Here is a 12,906-nt window from a genome sequence, read left to right as displayed (position 1 = left end):
GCCTGAAGCTCCAGTGCATTACTCTGTGCCAGGGCCAGGGCTCTGCAGTGTCAGCAAGTGCCGCTGGTCTACCCATTTGGAGAGACCCAGGACTGGAAAAGAACAGCAGGCCTATAGTCCACAGTCACCTCAACCCCAGCCAGGGCTCCCAGAGAAGCCTCTGCGATGCGGCCTCTGCTCTCTCCCACACCAACCACCCACTAAGCCGACAGAATGGAAACTAAAAATATTCGAAGTATTGTGAGCCTAATAAATTTGAAAGTCTAATAAATTCCCAGAAAAAATTAAAAAGTTAGGATTGACATGAGAAGAGAGAACCCAAATAGAATAATAATAAAGGAATTGAAATGGGAGTCAGCCAATCTCTGCAAAATGGATCTAAGTAGTTTTCCAGGTGAATTTACCAAACTTTTAAGCTAAATTCCCATCTTATAGAAGTTGTATGGTTTTTTTCCTCAGAAATTGGAAGGATGAAACTTATTATCTTATCATTTTATTAGGCTAATGTGACCTTAATACTAAAACCAGAGAATGAAAATATCAGAAAATAATAAATAGGTTTATTTTGTTTTGAACATAGATGCAAAAAATCTAAGTCAAATATTAACTAGCAACTGACTTTTTAAAAATAAGGTATACTCAAATATTATACTCAATTATTTTAGGAATACGAAGATGGTTCAACTATAGAAAATCTGTGTAATTCATCACATCAATAGACCAAAAGACTAAAATTATGTGATAATCTGAATCAATAATTAGTCTGAATCAGAAAAGTGTTTCATAAACTCCAACATCTATTTTAGAAAGAAATTTTCAACAAACTATAAAAGAAAGGGAACTCTTGACCTGATAAGATTATAAAATAAAAATTTACAGCAAACATAATAATTAGTTGAACAAATGATGAACTCTCTGGGAGACCTGATTTAAGGCCAGGATATCATTTCCTGATCCTGGACATTATGGCCAAAGCTCATAGGGAAAGAAAAGGATACTGGGGGGAAAAAGTGTAAATTTCAGAAGAAAATTAAAATACCTTTAATTTACAGGTAAAACAATCAGGAAAAACAAATGAAAATATCAGACAAAATAAGGCTTAGTTTTACAAGACTGGTTGATCAAATATAAATATTATAAATCAATGCCATTTCTCTAATACCAGCAATAACCAACTGGAAAATGTAATAAAATGCAAGATCCATTCATAACATCAGGTAGCCTATGAGTTATTTTGTAGTTTATCTTACCAAGACTATAGAAGAAAGCAAGACTCCTATGGCAAGGCAATTTTGAAACTTTAGTCAATGTCATGGAAAATGTGTTGAACTAAAAGAAAAATATCTCTTGCTCTCGAGTAGGACAACTTGACATAATAAAGACCCAGTTCCTCCCCAACCATTGGGTCTATGAATAAATTAACCATAAATAAAGTATATGCAATATACTCCATAAATAAAGTATATGCAATAAACATTCCAGGTTTTTTTTTTTTTTTCAGGAAATTAATAAATGTACTCTGAAATGTTTGAGGAAGAAAAATGTCCTCAAACAGCTGAAATAGTGTTGACTTACCCACTTAGGTATTAAGGCACATCATAAAGCCACATTTAAAAATAAAAAGGAGAAAGAGAGAGAAAGAGGGGGGGAGGGAGGGAGGAGGGAAAGGAAAAGAAAGGCAGGAAGAAAAGATGGAAGGAAGTTTTATCGCTCCAAAATAGGGTATGGCTTAATGTATCCAAAAGAGAGCTAAGTGCAGAGTTCTGTGTCATATTTGGGGATAATACATTCATTATATGAGAACAATGAAAATCAAGGTAATTCTTTACTCTTTGGCCTTGACAAACCCAAATCTACACAAAGAGAAGTAAAACTGGATCCGTACCTCACACCACACAGAAAGGTGAACTCCAGATGGTCCAAAGAATTAAACATGAAAAGGGAAAACATAAAGATAAAGAGGAAAATATTCTTTGCATCCTAGAGATGGGGGGGACTTCTTAAATAAAATCTCTACAAAAAAGTGAATATCCACAATACTTAAGGAAAAGAAAGAAGAGTCCCGGTAGAAAAATGGGCAAAGGCAATGAACAGGCAGAAGAGAAAACCGAAAAGGCTGATCCCTGAAAATGAGCTGCTCAAAGTTATTAGGAGTCAGAGAAAGGCACATTTAAATGAAGAGGAGCTGTCAGCTACCAGCTGGGCAGGCGTCACAAGCTGGATGGCATCAAGTGTTGGTGAGGATATGAGGAGCCCCCAGCACTGCTGTCGAGGCTGCAAGAGTGTCCCATCAATCTGGAAAACAGATGCATGTCCCTCAACGAACCCTGCATTCACATTTGTCACCACTGAATGCTGGTGACAGTCCTTCTGCATCTGCAGGCTCCACATCTACAGATTCAACCAACCTCAGGTCAAAAAATATTTGGAAAAAAAGTACCGCGTCTATACTGAACACGAACACACTTTTTGTTGTCAGTGTACTCTAAACAATGCAGTATCACGACTGTTTGCAGAGCATTTGTGATGTATTAGGTAAAAATAACCTCACATTTGGAAGGATGTGTACGTGTTCTGTGCAAATACTGTTCCTTTTATATAACAGACTTGAGCTTCCACAGTAGTATCCGCAGGGGGACTGGTTCCCTGTGAATGCCAAAGAATAACTGTGCCTGAATCAGAGAAAATGTCAGAGATCATGAACTCAATGAAAAAGAAAAATATACCTGAGATGCATTTTTTCCCACTAAAACATTTGTGCCAATAGGGAATATTTGAATATTACATTAACTCAGGACACAGCACTAAATAATTTCTACATGTTGCCATTCAATGACATAAGACTTAGGTTGATCAACATAACTGATTTTTTTCTTTTCCACTTCATTGACTATGCCAATTCATTTCTATGGCAGTATCTTCCAGAGTCAGCCCAAATTAATTACTGGGAAAAGCAGATTAATCATTTATTCTTCCACAACTTTCTGATCACTGTTAGGGAATGAGATAGTTTGCAGATAAACAAATAAATGTGTGTATTAGAAGCAGGTGTAAAATGTCCTCTTGCCATTTAAGGACTGTGTTATGTAAATACCTCTATCTAGTAAGAAAAATAGGTTTCCCAACAGTGGAGCTACTATTACCTAAGATCATGATACTGAACATATACCAAAAAGGGAGAGACAATAGTTTACTACATCCAATTACATCTACCTTCAGGGGCACAGTGAGGAAAAACAATTTTCTAACATCTTGGCATCATTCCTTGGAACCTGGGTTTCACAGAGGACTTGGTCCAACATTGTAAATCACTTCCTGAGCTCCAGTGTGCGTTGAGGGAATGAGGCTTCAAAGATGGAAACCTGGAGCAGCACAGATGTTGTTTTCCTTCCACCCAAGCTCATTAATCCCTCCATGTGCAAATGAAGGCAAGTCATCACATCGTTTGATAAACTCTGTCACTAAGAATCCGTTTCTGTTTCTAAGAAGGTTAATGTTCAAAGTCCAAGACCTGATGCTTTGGGTATGCAACTGACGTCCGCAACCCTTGCTGCAGTCTGGATAAAATTTTTACATCTTTTTCAAATCTAAGTGCGTTAGTCAGCTTTTCACTGCTGTGACCAAAATACCTGACAAGAACAACGAGGAAGAGGAAAACCATTTGGGGTTCAATCACTGGTCAGCAGATCGCACCACTCTGGGCCTGAGGTGAGGCAGAACATGGTGGAAGACTCTCCAGAGGAAAGCTGCTCATTTCATGGCAGCCAAGAAGCACAGAGAAAGTCCCTATGGAGGGCTGGGGAGATAGCTCAGTTGGTAGAGTGCTTGCCTCGCAAGCACAAGGCCCTAAGTTCCAATCCCCAGCACCACAAGGGAAAAAAAAAAAAGAAAGTGCCTATGGAGCCAGGAACTGAACAACCCCCGCAGGCACTACCCCAGGGACCTACTTCCTCCAGCCGTGCCCCACCTGTCTGTGGTTACCACCCAGAAATCCATTCAAATTATTAATCCCTCAAAAGGATTAGGTCACAACTCTCACAATATAATCCTATCACCTCTGAACATTCTTGCATTGCTACATGAGTTTTGGGGGGACACCTCATATCCAAACCATAACACTAAACTTTCCAAACTCCAGGAGATAAAATAGAACACATTTTTGTCCTTATTGTTTCCATTTTCCATCACAAGGGTGAGTGGAGGTTGTTAAATATGGAGTATTTAAATCTTATATTTTAATAAAGAAAAAAATTCTACATGGAGGTATGTAATCCATTAGTGACCTGGTTGAGGACACACACAGGCAAGTGACAGGTCATCATATCAGCATGAGCATGAGGCCTGCCATCCTGATTCCACCCTGCCAGCTAAGAGCCTTGAGCAGGGATGACTGCCAAGTGGAAGGACCCCATGACAACCTCATAGAGAATGATGGTGAGATTTTAATCAAATAATGCACATAGTAGCTTGCATACATCTTGCCACATAGTGACTTATTCTCTTTGGGCTACCATAACAAAATATCATAGGTTTGGAGACTTACAAACAGCAATAGTTTAATTCTGACAGTTCTGGAGGCCCGGAAGTCCATGATCAAGGCAGCAGTAGATTCAGAATGTGGTGAAGGCCCATTTCATAGATGGTGCCTACTTGCTGCATGCTCCTGTGGTTGAAGGGGCAAAAGAGCTCTGTCGGCCTGTTCATAAGGACATGAATCCCACTCACAATGGCACCTTCCTCTTGACCTAATCACCCCTCACTTCCTGACACCATCGCCTTGTGGGTGAGGAGTCCAACCTGGGCACATTCAGCCCACAGAACATGATAAGCACTCAACAAGGGTTTGCAGCTGCTGGTAACCCTCACTGTCATTACTATTTGCCCTGTCAGTGTGAGGTGCAGATCGTCACTGCCACCTGGAGAAAGATCCCTCCCTTTCATTCTTTCCCTGTCACCACCCTGCCATTGACAGTTGGCTGTGCCTACCTGGAGAGTTCTGGGCCCCTCCTCTCTCAGCAAACTCCTCCTTTGACTCAGAGCATGCCCTGCCAGCAGTGGGTGATGAGGTCTTGTGTCTCTAAGCCTGGGCTCCCCAGTTCCCTCCCTGTACATGAACCTCAGGTGGAGGCGGAGGACACGGAAGTGGTTCCTGCTCATGGATGGCTGCATCCTAGGCAGCAGGCATCTCTCCTGCATATAGAAGGTGCTCAGTGAGTGTGGTTGATGGCTGCTGAAAAGATTTTGAGAGTGGGGTCCAAAATCGAATTCTCTTCATCCTGCTCAGGATCCCAGTGTTTGCATACAGTAGGTGCTCTATAAAAATTGTTCACAGAAATTGACTTTCCAGGTTTTCTGCCTGGACCATGTTCCCTCTGAGTGCCCCCACTCCCAGCCTTTAGCTCGGCAGGGACCAAGGCCACCTGCCTCTCCTGCCCTGCTGCCCCTAGTCTCCCAACACAGCCCTCAGTTCCCTCTTGGCATCAGTACAATCTGCTCAGGGGCTGGGGCAGATCCTGCTGTTCCCGTGAGACCAGGATGTGGCCCTTCCTTGTCCCATAGTGTGGAGCCCTGACACTGAGGACCTTGGGAGTCCACAGTGCTCAGAATGTCCCTAGGTGACACAGCTACTTGAAACTTTACAACGGGTTCTTGTTCTCCAAGAAGAAAAAGCTGGAGCCAGACCAATTAATTTTTTAAACAGCCAAGAGATCCAAATTAAGCTAGTTTCCAGGCACAGCTATTGTGTGACAGCAGTGGGGGATTTACTGAGAGGTTCTAAGAATTTCACCCTCCTATTGGTCCTTGCAGGGTCTCAGCATGATCAAAACCCCATCTCAGTGAATCAGCTTTGTAGAAAACTGTAGATGAGCTTCAGAAGCAAAACGAGAACAGCATAACCATTAACGTCAGTATACACTGCTTTCTTTTCCAAATGAAACAACCTCCTCAGTTATTAGTTACATAAACAAAATCATTCTCATGTTCCAGGTCTCAAGGTTCATTTCCTCAGGGAGCCCTTTCCAGAAAATTCTATCTGGAGACTTCCCCTTCAGGGCCTCCCTGCCACCTTGAGGATGGTGTCTATGCTCTGGCTCTGAGTCTCTATTCTATTGCACTGGCCAGGCCTGCCTTCCTGCACCCTCTCCACCTGTCACTCACCAGCCATGTCCAGGTGGAGTGAGGTCACACCACTCCATGGCTCCCCACACCCTTGCTCTCCCACCTCCCACTGCCAGTAGAGGACTCACCAGCTCCAGCCAACCCCTGCCTACTCCTCCCCTCTCCCACTCCCCATTCCCGCACCTGGCACATAGCATTCCAGAAATCCTCCTCAGACTTGTGGAAGGCATGTTGGCCAACGCTAGCAGACCATGTGCTGATCTCACTCTCTAAGCGTATGGAAACTCAGCCTCCTGCTGTGTACAATGGGACCCTCAGCCTGCTTGGCTCCCCCAACTGGGAATGCTGCACAGATGTCAGGGCTGGTGCTAAGTAAAGTTAGCTGTGCCTCTGCCCATCCACCCAGGCACCTCCCGTGCAGGGGGTGGGGTTCCTTTCCTCCTTCAGACAGCTACGGGATCTTGATGGGTCTGCCAAATCACGTCCCAAACACCCCAGCCACATGTCATGTCAGCCCCAGCAGATCCTTCTGAGCTCCTGGACTCAAGTACGTGACATCAGAGCAAAGCTTAAACTCAATCCAGAAGCTGCACCACATCATAAACATCAAACTGCAGATCCCCCACTGTGGGACACAGACCCAACAAAGAACCATAAATAAGTACCACATCTTGTCCCATGTACCCTGAACAATCTAACTTGTCTCCAAAGGGATAGGGTGGGCGTCCAACGATAAGAAGTCTATGCAGCAAGCCTCTCCAATGGTCAGGAGTCAAGCTGCTCTCATACATTTTCTAGAAGAGAAGCAGGGTCCCAAACCACTGAGAACCAGAAGCAGGGAAAGCAACCCAGAATGGTGCCAGGGAGAGTAGGGAGCACCCCGACTGCCCCCCATGAGGCCGCCTCCCTAACCAGGACCAGCTCCGGTTCCCCAGGCGAAATGCCTGTGACCCATCTGGAGTCACTGCGGGGACTTAGGAGTTTCTGCCCTCCAGGTTCGTGCCCAGAGGCACCTGTAGGAGCCTAGGCAAGGTGTTTGAGTGCGTTTTCTAGGCAATCGTGTTCCAGGAGGGCTCCCTTTGGTCTGGAGTGTTTGCCAGTGGCTGCTGCCAGGTGGGGACACCTGCTTCTGTGGTAATTAACACTCATGCTGAAATGGAGAAGGTGGGTCTAATCACAATGGCTATTTATAAAGACCTCCAATGGAAAACTCTTTTCCTTTCAAACCACACAGCTTCCAGTAATTGGAAGAGAGACCATTATTCAAGTCAGATTGTAATTTTTTCTCAGATTTCTGTGCTTTGTAAGATGTTATCATGAAAATGCATTTACTTGGGGATGACAACACTGAGGGCAAGCAGTGCCACCTGGGAGGGTCCTCACTATGTGTCACCCCCTCACTCAGGGGAGGGAGATGGTCTCACCATGCAGGTCCTCTACCCCCACCCCAAAGCCCACACTGCCCTTCTGGGGATCGCCTGGTGAGGCAGAGCCCTCCTGTGCAGTATTCTCTTGGGACCAGGTGGCCCCTCTCCTCACCCCATCTCTTTGTCCCCAGCTCTCCAGTGTAACCTTGACCTCCCGGGAAGGTGATCCTCATTTGCATGCCTGTCTGCCTAGGAGGCTGCAACTTGAGACCCACAGCCAGGTTCCCAGGCCTGCCCCGGGACTGGCCCTGGTCTCTATTCAACCAGGGTCTCCATGAGCTCTGGCGTTGCTGAACAATTATTTTAAAATTTTTCTCTCATAATTTCCACCAGAGAGTCACTGATACCCTCCTCCAGGTTCACCATCAGACAGTGAGTACCTTCTTGGTGCCGAGAGGGACTGGAGCCTGCCAGGGACCATGATGATGGACAGGGTCCTGGATGGCTCATCTCTGGCTTCACAGGGCTCACATATTAGTGTGGGGGAAACTGGTGCTGAATAAATAAGCCATGACCTCGACAAAACAAGCTGCTTTTGGTAAATACTTCAGAACAAAAGAAAGGAAGAAGAGGGACCAGAAGGAAGGGAAAGAGGAAAAAGGAAGGAAGAAAAGGAGGAAGGAAAAAAAAGGAAAAGAGAGAAGAAATGGGGGGCGGGGAGGAGATGGGTCAGGAGCATCGGATCTGGGATTTGAGTGGAAAGTGAGGGTGCAGGCCACCCTGCCTGCCAGCCACCCTGGCCTCCATGGGAGGGATGGTGGTGGCTGGGGGTGGGCACAGGGACCATGAAGAAGGAAAGGAGGGGGTAGATTCCAGCCAGCTAGGAAGACAGAGTCTGCTGGAGTTGGGGCGAATGCTGTAAGTGGAGGAGGGAGGAGGAAGCCTGAGTGGGGGACAGGAGTGGGGGCCTTGTGTTGGAGTAACACTAGGAGGGAAAGGGTTTTGAGATCTCAGTTTGAGCAGCGACTATTGACTAGAGGCTCCAGACCAAGTGCAGAAACCATCCTGTTTGAAGTTGAGCCAGGTCACCTGCTGATTCCTTCACTGGTCACTCACTCAGCAAACACCTGGTCAGGCTGGGATCCTACCTGGGGGTACTCAACCTGCAGCTGAGCAGGGAGACAGATATGCAAGTGAGATCCACCTGGATCCACCTGCCAGGGGCACCAGGAGCTGCTGCTGCAGGACCAGACAGCTGAGCAGGGCCTTCCAGAGCAGCTGGATTCGGACAGACTCTGTCCAGGTGCACCGAGTGGACTGAGAGTAGAAACGGACAGAAGTCACTGACTGAGAGAGGTCTGCAGCAAGGGAGCCACGAGTCACAGCTGGTGTGGATTGCATATGTTTACTAAAACTCAGCAAAGTGTACACTGCCCATCCATTTCACTATATGTAAATATCACTATAGGCAAATGATACCCTAAGCTAAAAAAAGGAAAAAGATTTAAAATAGTAAACATAAAGCCAGGAAGTCTATCATCAGCTCTAAGTTTAAGTGAACATTTTCTTATGACCTTAAGTATTGCCTCTCCCTTTTAAGAGACAGGTCTGCCCTTTTGAAGCTGTGGTTTCAAGCTTTCTGCAGGACTCAGGCACATCCTGCCACTCAGTTCAGGCACTCTGGTCCCCCTGGGAGACCATACAAGAATAGGATCTGAGCATCACATGCATCACCTAAGGGACCCTCGCTTCCCTCTGCCCTGAGGTTCCAAGCCCAGGAAAGGATTCCGGGGGCCTCGTGGAGACCATGCCTTCCTGCTCTTGTCTCCCAGGCTGCAGGTAGGACTTGCCCTGCCAGGACCTCTCACCTCAGGGATTCTGACTCTGTGAATTCACACCACATGCTACACTGGGCTTCCCTGTATTTTTTTTTTAAATAACAAACTTAGCCCAAGTACCAAATCTGTGTTGAGTAAGGTGATTAAGTGGTGCCATGCCCAAGAAGGGAAAGAGCTCTGGGATTGATGCCCTGCTGGGCTTTGCTGACAGACGGAAGCCTAAGGACCAGCCTCTTGCTACTGTCCCCCTGTCCTGCACTTGCTTCTAATGCCTTCGTCCAGGCTGCCATCTGACATGTTTAATTGCTGGGCCATTCGAAGCCTCCAGATATTTCTTTCCATTGTTAGTAGTAAATCTTTGTTAACAAATCCCCAAAAGCAGAGGTTGACAGTCAGCCTTCAACGTCTAAAGTATGACTCAAATGGAAAGCCAATAAAAGCTCCCTAAGGGACGCCTTTCAACAAGTCATTCTGGTTGCATAGAATAATCCAGAGAGAAGGCAAGGCCTGAGTGAAGAGCTACAACCCCACTCTTCTTCCCTGTCATGGTCTTTGAAATTAGAGACCATGGAGGGATGACCCAGGGCTTCCCTGGTGCCCAGGGATGGTGTCAGTCATGGGGTCCCCCAGCAGGATGGCCTAGGAAGGTTTGGGGGAGGTACCCCAAGGAGGATCTCATTCCAAGACCTGAGCCTTCGTCTGATGCATGAGAAACAAGGAAGCCTCCCAGCGTAGTGTCCCCAGCCCCCACATTGCAGGCCTGCTAGGGTCACAGTGACCTGCCTGCATCTGTGGGTGCAGCCCAGGCAGCTCCAGAGCCCACACGGCCAGTGCAGGTTAAGTGTGGAGCTTCAGTCCACGGGCCACCACTGCAGATGGAGCCTGGCAGTGAGCAGCTACACCATGTCCCCGCTGAAACAGCCCCATCCTGCAGGCCGACCTGCAGGCTGCTGCAGCTCCACGCTCAGCCCTTCGTGGGCTCACCAGAAGGCACCATGCCCGAATGCCAGGGTTGGACCAAGGCTCTTTTAATCCTGCTTCCTCTAGGGCTGGGGATGGATTCTGTGTACCCATGACCTTAGATGGACTTGAATGACCAAGAGCTGACTTCTACCCCAACCCAGCCCATCAGGTCCTATCAGCCTTGACCAAACCTCACACCATACACTACAGATTCTGGGGGTGGGTGCACCACTGGCCCCTGCCTGGGGGCCAGTCTGCAGGTGGTGGAGATCCCCCCACCCCACCCTGCTGGACCCCAGTTTTCTCCACCTCTTGCCAGTCAGTCCTCAGCAGACCTCAGATACAAGCCACAGTTTAGCTCAGACTCATCAGTTACTGGATACTACTGGCCCTGAGTTAGATGGTAATGGACAGAAGGTACAGGTAGTTTCTCATCCAGCCATGCCTAACCCTGATTTGTTGACTTCATACCCATTTCCCAGGACTGCTAGAGCAAAGTACTACAAAGGCAGAAGCTTTAAACAACACAGATTTATTCTCTCGCAGGCCCAGAGGTCATCATCTAAATTCAGGTGTCAACAGGGCCACCCTCCCTCCAAAGGTCCGAGGACCTTCCTTGCCTCTTCCAGTTCCAGGCCCCAGGGGCCTCTTACCTGCAGCCACCTCCCTCCATTCTCTGCCTCACCCGTGCCCGGCTTCTCCTCTGTGTAGCTGCTCTTTCCCATGGTGCTCTCCTCTGTGTCTGTGTCTATGTCCCACTTCCCTCTTCTAATGTGGACAGCGGTCACCTATGACTTCATCTTAACTCCTTAAGTCTACAAAGTCCTTAAGTCTCAATAGTCACTAAGTCGATTTTCAAATAAGATCTCATTCACAGGCACCAGGGGTTAGGAATTCAACATATCTCTGGGGTGGACACAAATGAGCCCACAACTGACCTTATGTCTCCTGCCATGCATCCAGTTTGCTGACTTCTTCATTCTTTGACGTTTGCAGCAAGCATTTATTAAGTGCCTGTTGTGACTCCGCCACCTTGCCAGGTGCCAGGGACTCCAGCTCTCAAGAGTTCATGGTGCAGGAGTTAGGGTTAGCAGGCAGCCACCATGAAGTGTGACTTGAGAACACCAGGTGGGCTTCTGTCCCAGTCTTGGGACATTGATGAAATTTCTCAGAGGGAACAATGACAGAGTTGAGTCTGAGGCTGAGTCCTCGTTCAGCAGACAAGAAGGCCATGGATGGGAAGAGTTCCTGCCAAGAATTCAGGGATGAGAGAAGCCTCGAGTCTTCCAAAACCTCAGAAGTTTCTGCAAGGTGGAAACGGACAGGAGGTAAGAGATGAGGCTGTAGAGTCACCGGGCGGCAGCTCCAGGTCACACCAGACACTCACATGACACTCAAAAGTCATGGCATACCTGGGGCACCTCCAAGGACAGGTGCCACAGTGAGCAAGCAGCTCTCCCTGCACCCCAGCCAGCCTGCAGAGGAGGGGTTCAGTGCACGTGGCGTGGTCAAGGAAGCTGGGGCTCCTGTGCTTACATCCCTCTCCCAGGTCCTCTGAGGCCCAGCAGAAGCTGGACTCTGGGCTCTACTTGAAAGCCTAGGCCCCAGTCTACAGACTGGTCCTTCCAAGATGTCACCTAGGGGCAAAAGAGGGGCTAGACTGGTGGCCACTATGCACTGGTGGGCCAGTGCTTATTTTCAGCTGTGACACCATCTTGGGTTCTGACCCAGGTGAACTGCCGGGAACAGGAGCATGAACCCAAACACACACACTTATCCGCTCCATCCAGTGAAGGGCTTCTGAAACAGGGACCAATGGTACTCTGAGACCTTACTGTCCGTCTGCTTTGCCGTTTTGACTCCCAGGAACTATTTATTTTTAAAAAATCAATCAATCTCATTCCAGGCAACCATCTATGGGTCCCCTTTGTCTCTCTGATTTCAAAAAAGTTCACTGTTTTGTGTTGTTTGTTTTGACAACGGCTACACGGTGTCATGCAGGAACTGTGAACTCATTCCTCTCCATGGCCACACCCAGGACCCGGGAAATTCACTGCCAGGTCTGGAAGTGCCAGTCTGCTGGACGGGTGCTGAGAGGTGTCACCGGATCCCAGGGCCCACCTCAGAAGAGACGAAGAGCTCCAAATCTGGATGGCTCTGACTTCTGTGGGGTCTCGGGCTCTCTGCCTTGATTTGATTCATGACTGTAGCATTTGGCAGATGTGTTCTTGGAAGATTCTGGATCGGTTGTGTGTACACATAAAATAAAAGATGCACCGAGGGTATTTTTAGCTGAACATGACTGATAGCTACGGGAGCAACCCCGGCCGTCTTAAGTTATACGGAGATGCGCCAGAGAAGTGGTGTCTTATCTAAATGCAGAGTTGCAGGATCAATGGGGAGAAAAATCCTTAAACTCCAAGCAGCATTTGGTGAATGGCAGGCTGGAATACATTTTCCCTCACTCCCTATTTATTTTCCTGATAATTGTTTGAGTGGCGTTGGCTTGGAAATGCTCTGGGATTATAAATGTGTTTATGTGGGTAGGCGGGTGTGTGCATACATCTGAGTGAATACGCGTCTGCGCTCGATACCTTATTCCCACTAAGGGAGTTAAA

The sequence above is a fragment of the Sciurus vulgaris genome (assembly GCF_902686455.1).
Source record: "Sciurus vulgaris genome assembly, chromosome: 4".
NCBI classification, from domain to species: Eukaryota; Metazoa; Chordata; class Mammalia; order Rodentia; family Sciuridae; genus Sciurus; species Sciurus vulgaris.
The sequence above is the reverse complement of the archived record's forward strand: the minus strand, read 5'-3'. Positions refer to the sequence as shown.